We start from the raw sequence: 15,332 nt of genomic DNA, 5'->3' as shown, positions 1-15,332 counted from the left end.
GCGGAGATAACTCTTGTACTCAGGTCCTCTTGAGAATTTCCCCAGGTCATGTAATGCCCTAAAAGAAAATATTATGAAAATGATTTATAGGTGGTACATGACCCCAGTCAAGCTTGCAAAGATTTACCACTTGCCTGACAATAAGTATTGGAAATGCAAAGAGAACGAAGGTACATTCTTTCACCTTTGGTGGACATGCCCAAGGATTAAGGCTTTCTGGGAAATGATTTATAATGAAATAAAAAAGGTACTTAAATATACCTTTTTGAAGAAACTAGAGGCCTTTCTCCTGGGTATGGTAGGCCAATTGGTGTTAAAGAAGGATAGAACATTCTTTATGTATGCTACAACAGCAGCAAGAATACTTATCGCAAAGTATTGGAAGACACATGAATTACCCACCGTGGAATGGCAGATGAAGGTTATAGACTATATGGGACTGGCAGAAATGACCGGCAGAATCCGAGACCAGGGAAAAGAGACGGCGGAAGAAGATTGGAAGAAATTTAAGGACTATCTTAAGAAACATTGTAAGATTATTGAATGTTAGAACGATGTTGATTTAGAAATTAAGGGGTTTCTAGCTGTAATGATTATGTAATTAAGAAAAGAAAGATAAAAAATTAAACAGGAATTAGGGGAAGGATTTGCTGAATTGGCTTGATTAGAGATTGGAATACAGAGAGGGGAGGTATGAGGAGGTCGGGAAAGTAAGTTATATGACTATAAGGGATTGAAATTATACTTGTTATTGTATTCGTTTTGTATGTATGTTTGTTTTATTGTCATTTCTGTTTTTTTCTGTTTTTTCTTTTTTGTTTTTATGCTATATAATTTCTTGAAAACTTTAATAAATATTCTTTTTTTTTTTTAAAGAGAATTCCCCCAAATCAGCCACTGTGAGAACAGGATTCTGGACTAGATGGGCCTTGGGCCTGATCCAGCAGGCTTTTCTTATGTTCTTACGTTGCCCTGAAGTTTGACACAAGAACCAGGTTCTTGAGACCTCCTCATGACTGGAGTTGCATTGTGATGGCAGTTTGGGCAGATCTATGCCAGTGGTTCTCAAAGGGTTTGATGTGGCACCCTGGTATGGCAGAAGAGAATGGCAAGCGGGGCAGGAAGATTCAAGGGCAATCCAAGAAACATTTAAACATTCCAGTCTAGTCTAGTTTCAAAATAATTCTGGGGGATATACAACCAGGAACTGTATCCACACCTGTCTTCCAGAGCATTGGCAATTCTTCTACAGTTCTCCGTGAAAACATTGTTTTGAACAGGGATTTTCAACTCTGACAAATGTAAAAGAACAGAAAAGAGAAAGGTTTCCTTGTGCTGATGATGAAATGAGAGTTTGTCTCAAATTAGACCTAATTCAAATGAGATTACCTGGTAAAAGCAAGCTCATACCGTTCATTGAGCTTGTATAGATACTAAAGGTACATATGTAAGAGGCTTGTTTATGAGGATGTTTTGGGAGTGTTTCATGTGCTTATGTAGCTGCATTGTTTTATAGTTCCTTGATGTCCCATAATCATTTTATAAAAGTAGTTGTCTTCTGTGTCATAAATTAATCGCTGCTAAAAGTTGTTGCTTTTTGCTTTCCCGTGTATTTCTTATCAATAAAAACATTTGGTGTTCTGCGAGCAAATTATTATTCTGAAAGTGTGGCCTGGAGAAAAAAATGAAAACCACTGGTCTAAGTTTAATAATAATAATAATAATAATAATAATAATAATAATAATTTTATTTATTCCCCACCCTCCCCAGCCAAGACCTGGCTCAGGGCGGCTAACACCAGGTATAAAAACAATTGATTAAAATAAAACTTAAAAACAAGATTAAAATACAACATTAAAATGCAGCCTCATTTCAGTAGAAACTCAAATCAAAAACATTTTGGGGATGAAAATGTCAAATCTTCACCAATGCCAGCTATCCAGACTGGTCCTACGTGGGCCAGAAAAAAGCCAGGGAAGTCCCCAAATAGGAGTTTCATCACAGAAGGAGAAAGGAAAAAGGAAAGATGGGGTGGGGATCAAGTTGATTCCAAGCCAAAGGCCAGGCGGAACAACTCTGTCTTACAGGCCCTGCAGAAAGAAATCAGATCCTGCAGGGCCCGGGTCTCATGAGACAGAGCGGAGCCAGTGTTGAAAAGGCCCTGGCTCTGGTTGAGGCTAATCTGACTTCCTTAGGGCCTGGGACCTCTAGGGTGTTGCTATTTATGGACCTTAAGGTCCTCCGTGGGGCATACCGGGAGAGGCGGTCCCATAGGTACAAGGGTCCTAAAGGAGTAGGAATGCTGAGAAGCCCTTTAAGCTGGTGGGAGATTCACATTCAGCTCACAGAACTGAGTGTCTGTGGCAGCAGTGGGAGAACTTTTTCAGCTGCAGAGCTGCATGAGCCTGGAAGGCAACCTCCTTGGGGTAGCGGCAGAGTGGCAAACGTCCCGGGGGGGCACGGTGATGTCACCCCCCCCAGGGATGACACCAAGGGCGGGCCACCCCACCCGTTCCTCCGCCACTGCCTTGGGGTCCAGAGGGGGGAAATGGGCAGAGAGAGAGAGACAACCTTTTATTTTGTCCCTGCATGGAGCCCATAGCTCCATGCAACAGATTGTTAAAATAATAATTTTTATTAAACATTTTCTTGGTTTACAAAAGTACGTGCACTGTCTCTTTGCCGCATTGCGCCTCTTATGACCTCACTTTTGAGCTCAGTTTTGAGCCGCCGACAAAGATATGCAGAAAACTCCTCCTGCAGACATAACCGCTCTCTGCACAGCTGTAATAGTTCTCAGTCTGTCATTCTGGAGCAGGGATGCTTATCCAAGTGGTGAAGACTTTCCAGAGCCATTTAGATTTCCAAATTGTGGTAAAGACTGAAGCACTTTTAATGCATAGATCTCAGCAGCAGAAGCTTCTGGGTGTAAGTAACATTAGCATTAATAAAAACCCAAGGAGAGTGCTTTGAATAATAGGTGCTGTTTTGGAGCCAGAATGAAGGGGGAATTGCTTCTCCAAAATTGAATTTCTTCTCACAAAAGCTGCAGACACATAGGAATATGCCCCATTAAACATCTTGAGACTTCTCAGTAAATATACATAAGAATTGCATCACACCTCATAGCATATTGCTGTGCTGAAAATTAATTCAATAAAATCCCTAGGGCCGGAGCAGGAAATCTAGGGGCCACATGCAGCCCTCGGGCATCTCTGTCTAGCGCCCAGGACACCTGAGTCATGCCCGTAGCTGTCAACTTACAGATTTGAAAATAAGGGACCAGCAGCCTTGAAAATAAGGGATCAGCAGCCAAAATAAAGGATTTTAGTCAACCAGCTGAAAGACGAAGTTAAAAGGGACCAGATAATTTTGGAGAGCAGCACCGGTTTTTAGCCCTTCGTTTCCAGAGGTTGCTGCTCAAGACACCAGCTGATGAAACACTGCAATTAAATAACTACAAGCAGCAGCCACTTTTCGTGCAAAACGAAGTCCAAGTTATGAAGATGCTGCTGCAGTTCTGTATCTTTTCTCTCGTGCTCCATCTGCAGCTCTCAGTTCCACCAGGCGGGGCGGGAGGAAGGGGGGGGGGGAAATAGCGCCCGAAGTAAACCCGCAGATCAGACCATCTATGCTAGTCTACCACTACAAATCTATGGGAGAAGTGCTTGCGGTCCTTCCCTTGTAGCCCTTGGAACACCTGCCCGCGCCTCCGCCTCCTCCTCTTCCTCCTCTCTCTGAACTGCTTTCTCTATGGTTGCCCTCACTCTCCTCTCAAGGCTCCTCAGCAATTCATAGGCCGCACCAGGCTGCCCATCTCCATCTGGGTCCTTCGGTGGCGCAGTCGCAGTACAGCCTAGCAGGAGTGGTGGCGGGCAGAGATGCTCAGTTTGGCGGCCGCGAGGAGGATGGCAGCGGAAGGGCCCGAGGCTCCTGCCAGTCCCGGCAGGGAGGGGCTCCCGGGGGCTGAGGCTGGTGAGAGGAGGCCGGAGGGGGGCGGGCCGGGCAGCCAAGCAACACAGTTGAAGCATCCCTCCTCTCTGGCTGGCAGGCAAGGAGGGAGGGAGAGGAGCTGCTTCCTTTGAAACCCGGGAAATTTACGGGACATCATCAATCTGGGACAGCAGCGGGACATGGCGCTGGGATAAGGGAGTTTCCCGCCAAATAAGGGACGGTTGACAGCTATGGCCATGCCCTGTAAGCCAAAGCCACACCTCTCACTGTCTCTCTTCTACATTTTCAAGTGCTTTTTCCAGGCTGGAATGTGTCCTTGATCTGCAAAAGTGCCTCTTGCTTACATTGATAGTTGTGCGTTTGTGTGTGAGAGGAGCAAGCCAGCAGTAAATTGCACAATGCATATTGCAGTTAACACTTTATTAGCAAGAACCTGATCAGCACAGACTTGGCAGAGTGCCAGGCCTAATGAGCACAGCAGGTCTCCCTGGTAGGTCTTCCCCCATGAAACAGTTACTGAGACTGAAAGTTCCCACCTCCCCACAGCTGCTTAAGACCCCTCCTCTCCAGGGCTTTCCCCAAGCAATCAGAGACTGTCCATGTGTCACCAATCTCTCCTCCTCTCCTTTTAGACCTCTACTGGTTCTGGGAGGCTGGGGTGGGGTGGGGGAGCTGGTTGCAGCAGGAGGGGGAGACACCTGTGACTCTTCACCAGCCGGACTCATATCTTGGCCTCCCTCATCCCATTCTCCTGCTTCAGCTGCTGCCTCTGATTCTGGGCTCTCTGCCACAGGCTCTCCCTGCTCACTAAACCCTGTTACATCTTCTTCCAAACTTCTCCCTGTGACCACTCATTGTCCGCCACTCCTGGGGCTTTGAGCTTTCTTCCCTTGGTGGTTTCTCAGCTGGTTCTTCCCACCATTCCTCTGTGTCCAACCAGTCCATGGTTTGTGTGTGTGTGTACCCACTCGCTGGATCATCACCTTGTTGTGATGAGTGGGCTTGCACGTTTCTGTGACCCTTGTGAGCAAAGCCATCAGGAATCTTCTACTCCCAGCAGGGTCACCCAAGGCGGTAAGGTCAAAGGGGAGGAGCTAGACAAAGAATGATCTAAGAAGTCCTCAGTGGCAGAACAGGCGGATGATAACAAGCGGTATGTTACAACAGCTGTGAAGGCAGATGAAGGCTGCAGCAGAAAAGGATCAAACAGTGGTCATGATTACTCATGCCATCAGAATAGAACCTTACTGAGAAGACGGTGCGTTGGTCAGCATGCACTGATCTACACACATACAACTAATTCACACACAGGTGTCTTCCAAAAATGCATCCCAAACCCAAACCCCAGAAGTCCCATGGCAATCAGCAAGTGGTAACAGCGGCAGGACTGTGAAATCTGGGAACCCCTAGTCACGAGCCAGCACATGGGCGGTGGATACAGATTCAGTCGTTCTGACTCAAGGAATGAGGCAGTTGAGCAGCTTGGCAGCTGTATCCATGACTGAGCAGCTCTTTTTAGGATCCACTCTGCTCACCTTGAAAAGGGGGAGGGGCTAGAAAAGGTGCCCTAAACATAGTCTGCCTCCCTTTTTCCCTGACTGGAAAGACTGTTTAAAGGCAAATTTTAAAAAATGTTGTATAAACACCAACAATTGGGAAACACTTGCCTGTGAGCGCTCCAATTGGAGAACAGCCGTTACCAAAGGTGTCGTGGGCTTTGAAGACATTCGAACTCAGGATGAAAAAGGAGAAACGTGCTAAGAGGAAGGCACGCTTAGCAAACCATCACTGTGATCAACTCCCGCCCGGAAACCAATGTCCCCACTGTGGAAGGACGTGTGGATCCAGAATTGGCCTCCACAGTCACTTATGGACTCATTGTTAAAACCGTGTTCATGGAAGACAATCTTACTCGGCTACGAGAGATAGAAGAAGAAGAAGAAGAAGAAGAAGAAGAAGAAGAAGAAGAAGAAGAAGAAGAAGAAGAAGAAGTCTCTCTGTGTTTGTTTAGGAGTTGTAAAAACCTCTGGTGTTTGCATAGCTTGACTGTAGCCTATTCTACAAAGGTTAGGGTCACATGCATTGCTCTGTCTACTTTTGTCTTTAGCCGCCCCCCCCCATGTGGCCCCTGGACAGCCACCCTTGGTAGCATGCAGCCCTCCGAATGAAGAACGTTCTGTGCGCTGCCTACCCGTTTCCTATCAATAAGGTGTTCTTCTCATGCGGTTAGATTTAAATCTCCATTTGTCACAAAAGGGTACCTGCAAACAGCATCGGAAGGTTGAGATAAATATATCTGAGTGAGAAGGAATGACTCAGTTAGCTGGTTCAATCTACAACTCCTGTGCAAGAAAAAAACAACCCAAAACAATATTCTTCACCAGGGAAAGTAGAATGTTGCAAAATTCATAAATAATGGGAAAATTCATAATTCTTTCTTCTGTTTTTACTCTTTTGCAAAATTTATTCTGCTTTTGGCAGGTGCGGGGAGGGTACTGGGAATGTTATTCAGCAATCTGTTAAATTTCACCAGGGCCCCAAAATTTTGAAGCATACCTCTGCAACCATGATGGGTAGAATCTTCCTTTAAAAATAACAGGGATTTCCAGGAAAGAGCACAAAACAAAAATGAAAGTATCGTCCTACTACAGGTCAATATGAGGTGGCTGCCCACCTTAAAAAACTTTCCTGACATTGAACCAGATAGGACTTGCTCTGGAACAGGGAATAGGGCCATGCTCACATTTCTGTATATGGTGAGCTCACTAAGTTTCCAATGCTGGATTTGTAAATCTGTGTTCGTGTGACGTTATCCAAACTGCATCGGTGTCCGGTACTTGGTTATAAGATACTTCTTTTTGATACGTTGTTTCTCAGACTACCTTCACGATAATTGGAGTTCCTTAAGCTGTTCCTGGTTCGTGTCTGGCCGAGGTGTGAGGGCCTTTGCATAGGGTAAAGGCATAGCTGCCCTGTCAACACCTCCACCCACCCAGTGTGGACCCAAACAGAAACAACTCTGACACTATTTAAGCCAGCCTTGCTCAACCTGTGGGTCCCCAGATGTTGTTGGACTACAACTCCCATCACCCCTAGCTAGCAAGGCCAGAGCTCAGGGATGATGGGAGTTGTAGTCCAACAACATCTGGGGACCCACAGGTTGAGAACCACTGACATACATGCACACACATGCACATGTCTCTTAATGTTTAATTGTTTTTTAATGATTGTTTTCCCCAGCCTCATGTTTTTAGCCTTTCCGTTGTTCAGTCCCAGCTTCTTCCCATCTAGCAGTTCAAAAGAAGGTCAAAGTGCAAGTAGATAAATAGGTACCACTCCGCTGGGAAGATAAACAGTGTTTCCGTGTGCTGCTCTGGTTCACCAGAAGCGGCTTAGTCATGCTGGCCACATGACCCGGAAGCTGTACGCCGGCTCCCTTGGCCAATAAAGCAAGATGAGCACCACAACCCCAGAGTTGTCCATGACTGGACTTAACGGTCAGTGGTACCTTTACCTTTATTTTATCTGTAAGCTGTCTTGAGTCCCATCATGGAAAAAGATGAGGTGGTGGTGATGATGATGTTGATAATGATAATGATAATGATAATGATAATGATAATGATAATGATAATGATAATGATAATGATAATGATAATGATAATGATAATGATATAATCTGTGGAGCACGTCCGTCAGAAGATGGAGAGGAATCCAGCAGAAGGGATTGTTGACATCTTTTCGGCAGCAGCTGTTTCTCTGCACGCCTTCGCAATGTTTCTTGCACAGTCTTTGATTGGCTCATCATTCCCAGCACGCCGGGAAGTGTGATAAAAGGATAACCTTTCTAACAGGTAAATCAGTCAGCTGAGTTGACTAAGAGAACAGGTATTACTCGATTGCGGTATTTCCTTGTGATTCATCTTGTTAACATAGGCTGGTTCTCACTGGGGAAGCAAGCTTCTGTCTGAAACCACAGATGAAAGTGACCTGCTTTGTTAGTAGTATACAGCGCCGGTTTTCAAGACCACTTGAAAACCACTTATTTTTATTGTGGCTTACACAAAGATGGCCAGTGGTCTGCCCACAGACCCCAAAATCCTCCAGGATTTTGGACAGGGGTTCTCCCTAGTCATGCCTGGAGGTGCTACAGATGCACGCTGGGGCTTTTACAGACATCATGTGCCACGCTCCTGATCCACAGGTAAAACTGCAATGGCGTTCACAGTGGTTCATTTTTAAGTGCTTAATTGTGACCCTACCTTGTGAAAGATGATCTCAAAATGCAGCTCAAAGGTAATCCCGGCTAGGAAAGAAGAAAACACTCCACCAAAGGCCCTGTTGTTTGCAAGGAAATATTTAAAATTGCTGGAGTTTAATTAAGGCAATGATTAATCTTATGATTGTATCAAAATAATTCTATTGTAGTATCATACTGAGAATTGCACAAATGATATTGTAGGGGAAGCACAGCCACAATCATTGCTTTATGCCTGCTCGGTCATTCAAACAGCATGCTAATGGTGTTCATTGCTTATGCACATGCTATGCCTATGAGCTGCATTGTTACAACTCATGATAGATCTCTGCGGTGGCTTCCTGAGTTGTCTCATCATGTTGTACATGAAGCATCATTCACCTGTTTGCTAATTTTATGGCGCACCTTGTTCTGCCTCTGCGTTCTACTGTCTGGAGAAAGTGCATGTGTGAAAAAATTAAAACCAGAATTGTGCAGGAGTTGGCCATGGCCATGCATTAATGCAGATAATAATAATAATAATAATAATAATAATAATAATAATAATAATTTATTTCTACTCTGCCTACTATCTGGCTGGGTTTCCTCAGCCACTCTGGGCAGCTTCCAACAAAAATACAGTGAAAAATACAGTGGTACCTCCTCTTAAGAACTTAATGCGTTCTGGAGGTCCGTTCTTAACCTGAAACTGTTCTTAACCTGAGGTACCACTTTAGCTAATGGGGCCTCCTGCTGCAGCCATGTGATTTCTGCTCGCATCCTGAAGCAAAGTTCTTAACCCAAGGTACTATTTCTGGGTTAGCGGAGTCTGTAACCTGAAGTGTCTGTAACCCGAGGTACCACTGTACATTAAAACATCAGTCATTAAAAACTTCCCTAAACAGGGCTGCCTTCAGATGTCTTCTAAAAGTCCGATAGTTGTTTATTTCCTCAGTGTCCGGGCTGAATGATGGGGGTGGAGATGCTCCTTCAGGTATACTGGGCCGAGGTACAACTTAGTTTACAGCCGATCTGTCATTTGTGACGCAATCTCCTTGGGGCATAAGCCTGAGCAGTGTTCATGGAGGTCCTGGGTTGCCCCGTCTCGGCCTCACTGATGTGGACCAAAAGAAAACAGAGCAATATGTTTGGCCCCAGCCTGGCCGTAGGAGTTGCTGGAAGGAGGTGTACAAGGCACCATCCAATGAGGGCCATAGCTAGGGGGTGGTGAGGTGGGCCCCTGCCAGGGCCGCAGGCGAGGGGGGCATGCAAAATCGGCTTAAAAATATGCCTATAAAGATGCCTATAAATTAAAATATTGATTATTGCCTCATAAGAAAAGGTTTTAAATAGAGGGTGAATTGAAGGGGGGTTTGGAGGAAAGGCGGAAAGAAGAGCTAAATTTCAGTGGCTGGGGGTGTAATCTGGATCTGCCAGGGGCGCAAGATCACCTAGCTAGGACTCTGCATCCAACCGTCTTAGGGACTCCCGATTTGTGTTGGGTTTGCTCCTGAGCCTTTTCTTATCCCAAGGCAGCAGATGTTTAGCACCAGAGTCTTATTCTAGATGGGCTCCCTTCCCAGGTTGACAAACCCCATCTGCCCCTCAGTTCCCTCTACAGTACGTGCAGAAACTGCCTTCTTGGTCATTTGGCCCCCTATTGATCTCAACTGCTCAACCCACCAGAGCCTGTCTTCCCAGGTAGGGGAAATCCCTAGCTCACTGCGGGTTTGAAACCCATCGGCTACCCTCACCTGGTTTAGCCAGCCAGTCAAAAAGCCATTCCCGGGGTGTGGCTGCTGTCACACACTGACAGCATCTAGGAGCCACAGGTGAGGCTGAGCACAAGGCAGGGCAAAGGTGGGCAAGAGCATGATGTGTCTCCCACCAGAGGTACTATAGCACCCCCAACACCCCACACACCCCTTTCATTTGTGCCCTATGTCATAAGACTTTACCTACATTGGCTCCCAGTACATTTCTGAGCACAATTCAAAGTGTTGGTGTTGACCTTCAAAGCCCTAAATGGCCTCGGCCCAGTATACCTGAAGGAGCGTCTCCACCCCCATCGTTCTGCCCGGAGATCCAGCGCCAAGGGCCTTCTGGTGGTTCCCTCACTGCGAGAAGCAAAGCTACAGGGAACCAGGCAGAGGGCCTTCTCGGTAGTGGCACCCGCCCTGTGGAACATCCTCCCGCCAGAGGTCAAAGAGAAAAACAACTATCTCACGTTTAGAAGACATCTGAAGGCAGCCCTGTTCAGGGAAGTTTTTAATGTGTGACATTTTAAGGTATTTTTAATCTTTGTTGGAAGCCACCCAGAGTGGCTGGGAAAACCAAGCCAGATAGGCGGGGTACAAATAAATTATGATGATGATGATGATGATGATGATGATGATGATGATGATGAATGGCAGACATGTCTTCACAGAGGCAAAAACTCTGTGAAAGTCCCTTCTGGCCCTGTTAACCAGTGACCCTAATGCCCAGCAAAGGTACTAGAACAAAGGGTATTAGAAGCACGAGGTCCAAATGGTTCCATCTGTGAACAGGCAGCTGCTTTTTTGCCCCCTGCCCCCCATGAAATCTCTTACACGATCCCACAGCCCTCTTGTGGGATCATGCAAGGACCCGCCAGGGACACTGAAGCATCCTCCTGCCTCGCAAAGTCGCCTTGACGCAGAATTCCCAGAATCAGCATGAGTCTCGCAAATTTGGGCACAGTCCATTCAACATTGCATAAATGTTTCATCATTTGGAAAGTGAGGCAGGAGCTGGGCAGAATTCCATTTAGCAAACGCAAAACATTGCGTCACTTGAGATTTTGATTAAAAAAAAGGAAAGGTTCTGCAAACTCTTCTGAACCTGGATAGAAAATCGTTTTGGAGTAGTGTCAAGAGAAACAAGAGGGGGAGGCTCGGGAACTGTATACAGTGGTACCTTGGTTCTCAAACTTAATCCATTCTGGAAGTCTGTTCCAAAACCAAAGCGTTCCAAAACCAAGACGTGCTTTACCAAAGAAAGCAATGCAAAATGGACTAATTCATTCCAGACTTTTAAAAACAACCGCTAAAACAGCAATTTAACATGAATTTTACTATCTAACGAGACTATTGATCCATAAAATGAAAGCAATAAACAATGTACTGCAGTCACACAATCAAGTCAGTAGCTGAACTGGGTTCCACACAGTCACAGAAACAAAACAAAAAAGAGCCGCAAAAACAAAAATTAGAATAAATAGCAAAAACAGACAGACCTCAGAGTAACACTCAAAACGGAAGTGAGGCACTCAAAACGGAGCACGTTTGGCTTCCGAAAAAGGTTCGCAAACTGGAACACTTACTTCTCAGTTTGCAGTGTTTGGGTTCCAAGTTGTTTGAGTACCAAGGCGTTTTTAGAACCAAGGTACCACTGCAGTTGTAATGGTTAGAGTGCTGAGCTTTGGACTATATGGAACTTGCCGAACTGACCGGCAGACTCCGAGACCAGAGAGAAGAGACAGTGGAAGAAGCTTGGAAGAAGTTTAAGGAATATTTGAAAAAATATGTTAATATTTAAATCTTAGAATTGCTTTGGAAGTGGATATAGGTGGTAGGGTTAGAAGTAGAAGACAGTGTATTATATAAGTGATAACATGTGAAAAATTTTTTGGTTAAAATAAGTGTGTGTGTGGGTGGGGAAAGATGGTTTGAAATTATGATATATGTAAACTGCTAAAGATGAAGTAAAATGAAAATCAGATAGGTGGGACTTGGGGAAGCCCACCTTGAGCTCTTTGGAGAAAAGGTGATTTGGAAATGTAATAATAATAATAAAACAGGCAAGACCTTGTGTTGGGAGCGCATGCAAAGCACCATTCAACCCAATGGAAGATTCACAGTCAGGTAAAACAGCAATTCTGGTTTGGGTGCAACAGTGGTAAAAAAAGGCCAATCCCTCCTCTGTGAGATCTCAGCCCCTGCCTCTTTGAAAACAGGAAGAGGATGTGACATTTCCAAGATACTTTCAAATATTATATATGACCACGGGCAACAGAATATGAATAGCTATTTACATTCTCCCCCCCCCCGCCGCCTGGCTTGTAACCCCTCAAAATGACGACAGCCCGTTGGCTAGGGCTAGTGATTCAATTCTATTGCATGCCACCTCAATCTCTGATAGGTGTGAGATTCCAGGGTTCATTTTTCCTTTTGGAATGTGGCACAGCGGAGACTGTAGTGTTTTTATGATGCATGGTTTATTTGCACATATATACTGTTGGGATACTGCCAGGGAGACAAAGGCCATCACTGCCTCCAGCCGGACTCCGGACGTCCATCGATCTCCCGTAGATACAGTATCAGCGATTAGCGACAGCAGCTCCAGAAATATCCCAACATATACAACCTAAGTATCCGACGGAGGGGTTCACAGCATTATCACCCCCAATGTTTCTCCCACAGGCACAGCCTTGGGTTCAAGCACAAATCAAACATTTCTCTGTCTCCCCAGCTTGCTGCTTTACTTCTAGATCACATCCTTGCCCCTTTCAGCTCTTAACTCAGGCTTCATCCTTCTAACTATCTCTGAGTTGAGGGAGGGATTTGCCCCCACCCATTTTTCGTCTCGCACAGAGCCCTTTCCTTTGTTCTCTTAATGGCCCATCACCCAGGTGATCGCCTCAATGCAGGAAGCTAGTCTGACTTATATTGTAACACTTGCTGGATCCAGGGGTTCGAAGGGGTTCAACTCCTTCCCCTCACTGCCTCAGCTCATAACAATACATTTGGGCAGTGGAAACAAGGTTTGTCAAGGAGTTCACAGGCCACTATTCACGGGGAATGGGCATTTGGCTTGGCAGGTCAGAAAATGTGAAGGCTGCCCATGTCTGGCTAGATGTAATCTGGACAAATGATACGATGTGAGCATATGAAGAGCAAAAAACGACCCTCCTTTTGGTGGAGCAAAATATGGGAACCACATTACCTTATGTTACATCTAAAGCAATATATTTCATGAGCACTCTGAGAAATAATGGTATATACATGAGTCAGTTGGTATATTTAGTTTTACTGTAGCGACTGATTCCATGCCTCACAGTCAAAGCAGGAAGCCTTACATTCCAGTAAGACCTATGGAATGAGATAAGCTCCATTCCTATCCTCGGATGCAACACTCCCTCTAATAGCAAACTAACGTGGTGCGTGCCAGCAGAAATGGTGCCAAAATGGGTTGGGAGGCCTCATTCTGTTCAGGGGAACCCCTGGGTTTCCAGAAGTACAAAAGAAAACTGGGTGTGTGGATTGAGCCCCTTGCAGATTATATCAACCTGAAGCTGGCTGACTGATTTGCTGCCACCGTGAAAATGAACAATCCTGACAGGAGGTGAATCTGACAACACTGGCTTCAATTCAATTTTTTGTCTGTAGCCAAAGGCCTTCACAATGAACAGTGCAGGGCAAAAAGCAAAACATTCCTCTGAAATCACGCAGCATGTGTCTATAATTTAGCATAACATCTAAAATCACAATGCATTAACATAACCAGACTAAGCTTCTTCGCCGCCAGAGAAAATTTGGCTCCCAGATGTGGCATTTGTAGGCATTTACTGGCTAAGAGTTCAACCATCACTTCCTCGGGGGGATTGATCTGAGAACCAATAGAGAACAGATTTAAAAAATAATAATCTCTGGGACCATATATCAACATATCGTGCATGATATCCTCAACCTGATTGCATCTGTAAATGTATTTTTCCCTTTCCATGTGTGCTGAGGGCACCTGACAACCCTGGGTTACTATTACAGGTCTCTACATGAGCCTCCTTCTTATTTAAAAATTAAAAACAAAGCAGGAGCACCACATGGGGGGGAATATTGGGACACTGAGGGGAATATTATGAGCCACACAGAACACGTGGTCTTGGGTTGGTGGGTTTTGACTGAGGAGAAGGCAGGCCTTATGTTCTCTTTGTTGTTGTTGTTAGAGCGTTTATTAATTTTCCAGTAGAAAACATCCAATTAACATATTAAATCATAATCTAATAAAACTAAAAAACTAAAATAAAAAAGGTCAAATTGTCTTCAGAATTGTAATTTTGATTTTGCAACTTCCCACAATCTGAACCTCGAAGCATATCCAAATCTCAGTCCTGCCTCTCATTGATATTTCCATATTTCCATATCTTGATTTTATCTCTCCAACCTTCTTGATGGCCTTATGTTCTCGATTAGACAAATTCATGGCGGTTGAGGTCTTCAATGTCTGCCAGACATGATGGCTGTGTTCTGCCTCCACTGTTGGAGGCTGTGTGCTTTGGAGGGATGAGGGCTCCTGTGTTTAAGTCCTTCTTGCAGGTTTCCCACAGGTATCAGGTTGGCCACTGTGAGAACAGAATGCTGGACTAGATGGCCTTTGGCCTGACCCAGCATGCTCTTCTCATGCTATTATAAAAAAGGAGGAGAGCGGAGGTCTGAATTGTGGAGAACAGAGAAGTTCTCCCCTTTCCACATTAACTTCAGTTGCTTTGGAAAGAGGAGCAGGGATGCTAACTTATCCCCTCATTCATTTGTATTATCTCATGTGCCTCCTTTCCTTCCAACCCACCTCAGGTGAAGACCACTGCCTTAAGCCGTGAGTCACTTAGGCTGTGAGAACCTATGACTCTGATTACGTCAAAAGGACCTTCTGACAAGTCCCTTAGGCCATTCACCTTTCGCTGAAGTTGAGGGCAACCCTGAACTTCAAGTCCTTGGAAATGCTGGTCCAACTCGTTCCCCTGCTAATGTGTGAACTCTCGTAACACCATCCTCTGTGCTGCCTGCATTATGTAACCTGGGTCCAGTTTAGCCAGCTTTGCCTCTGTGCAGGTGGCGACATTTCAGGAACGGCAAAATATGAGGTTAACCTGCCAAGTGGTTCAGCAGCATTCAGGGTAAACTGGGGCTGTGAAACTGAGCATTGTGAAGGTGGATTTGCTTGATCATTTTGGTAAACACCTTGATCCAGAGTCCTAGGTGCATTCATGTAATGATGGGATACCAGTCCTTGTAAGGAGTCCCATTTTATTTCTTCAAGTACTCTTTACTTGAAATCAAAGAGGTCAGTTGTCTTGGGCAGAACCTTGCCAGGAATGCATTGGAGTTGCCCAGAGTGCTTGCCGGA

Source organism: Podarcis erhardii, assembly GCF_964252035.2.
Source record: "Podarcis erhardii genome assembly, chromosome: 12".
Lineage (NCBI taxonomy): Eukaryota > Metazoa > Chordata > Lepidosauria > Squamata > Lacertidae > Podarcis > Podarcis erhardii.
The sequence above is the reverse complement of the archived record's forward strand: the minus strand, read 5'-3'. Positions refer to the sequence as shown.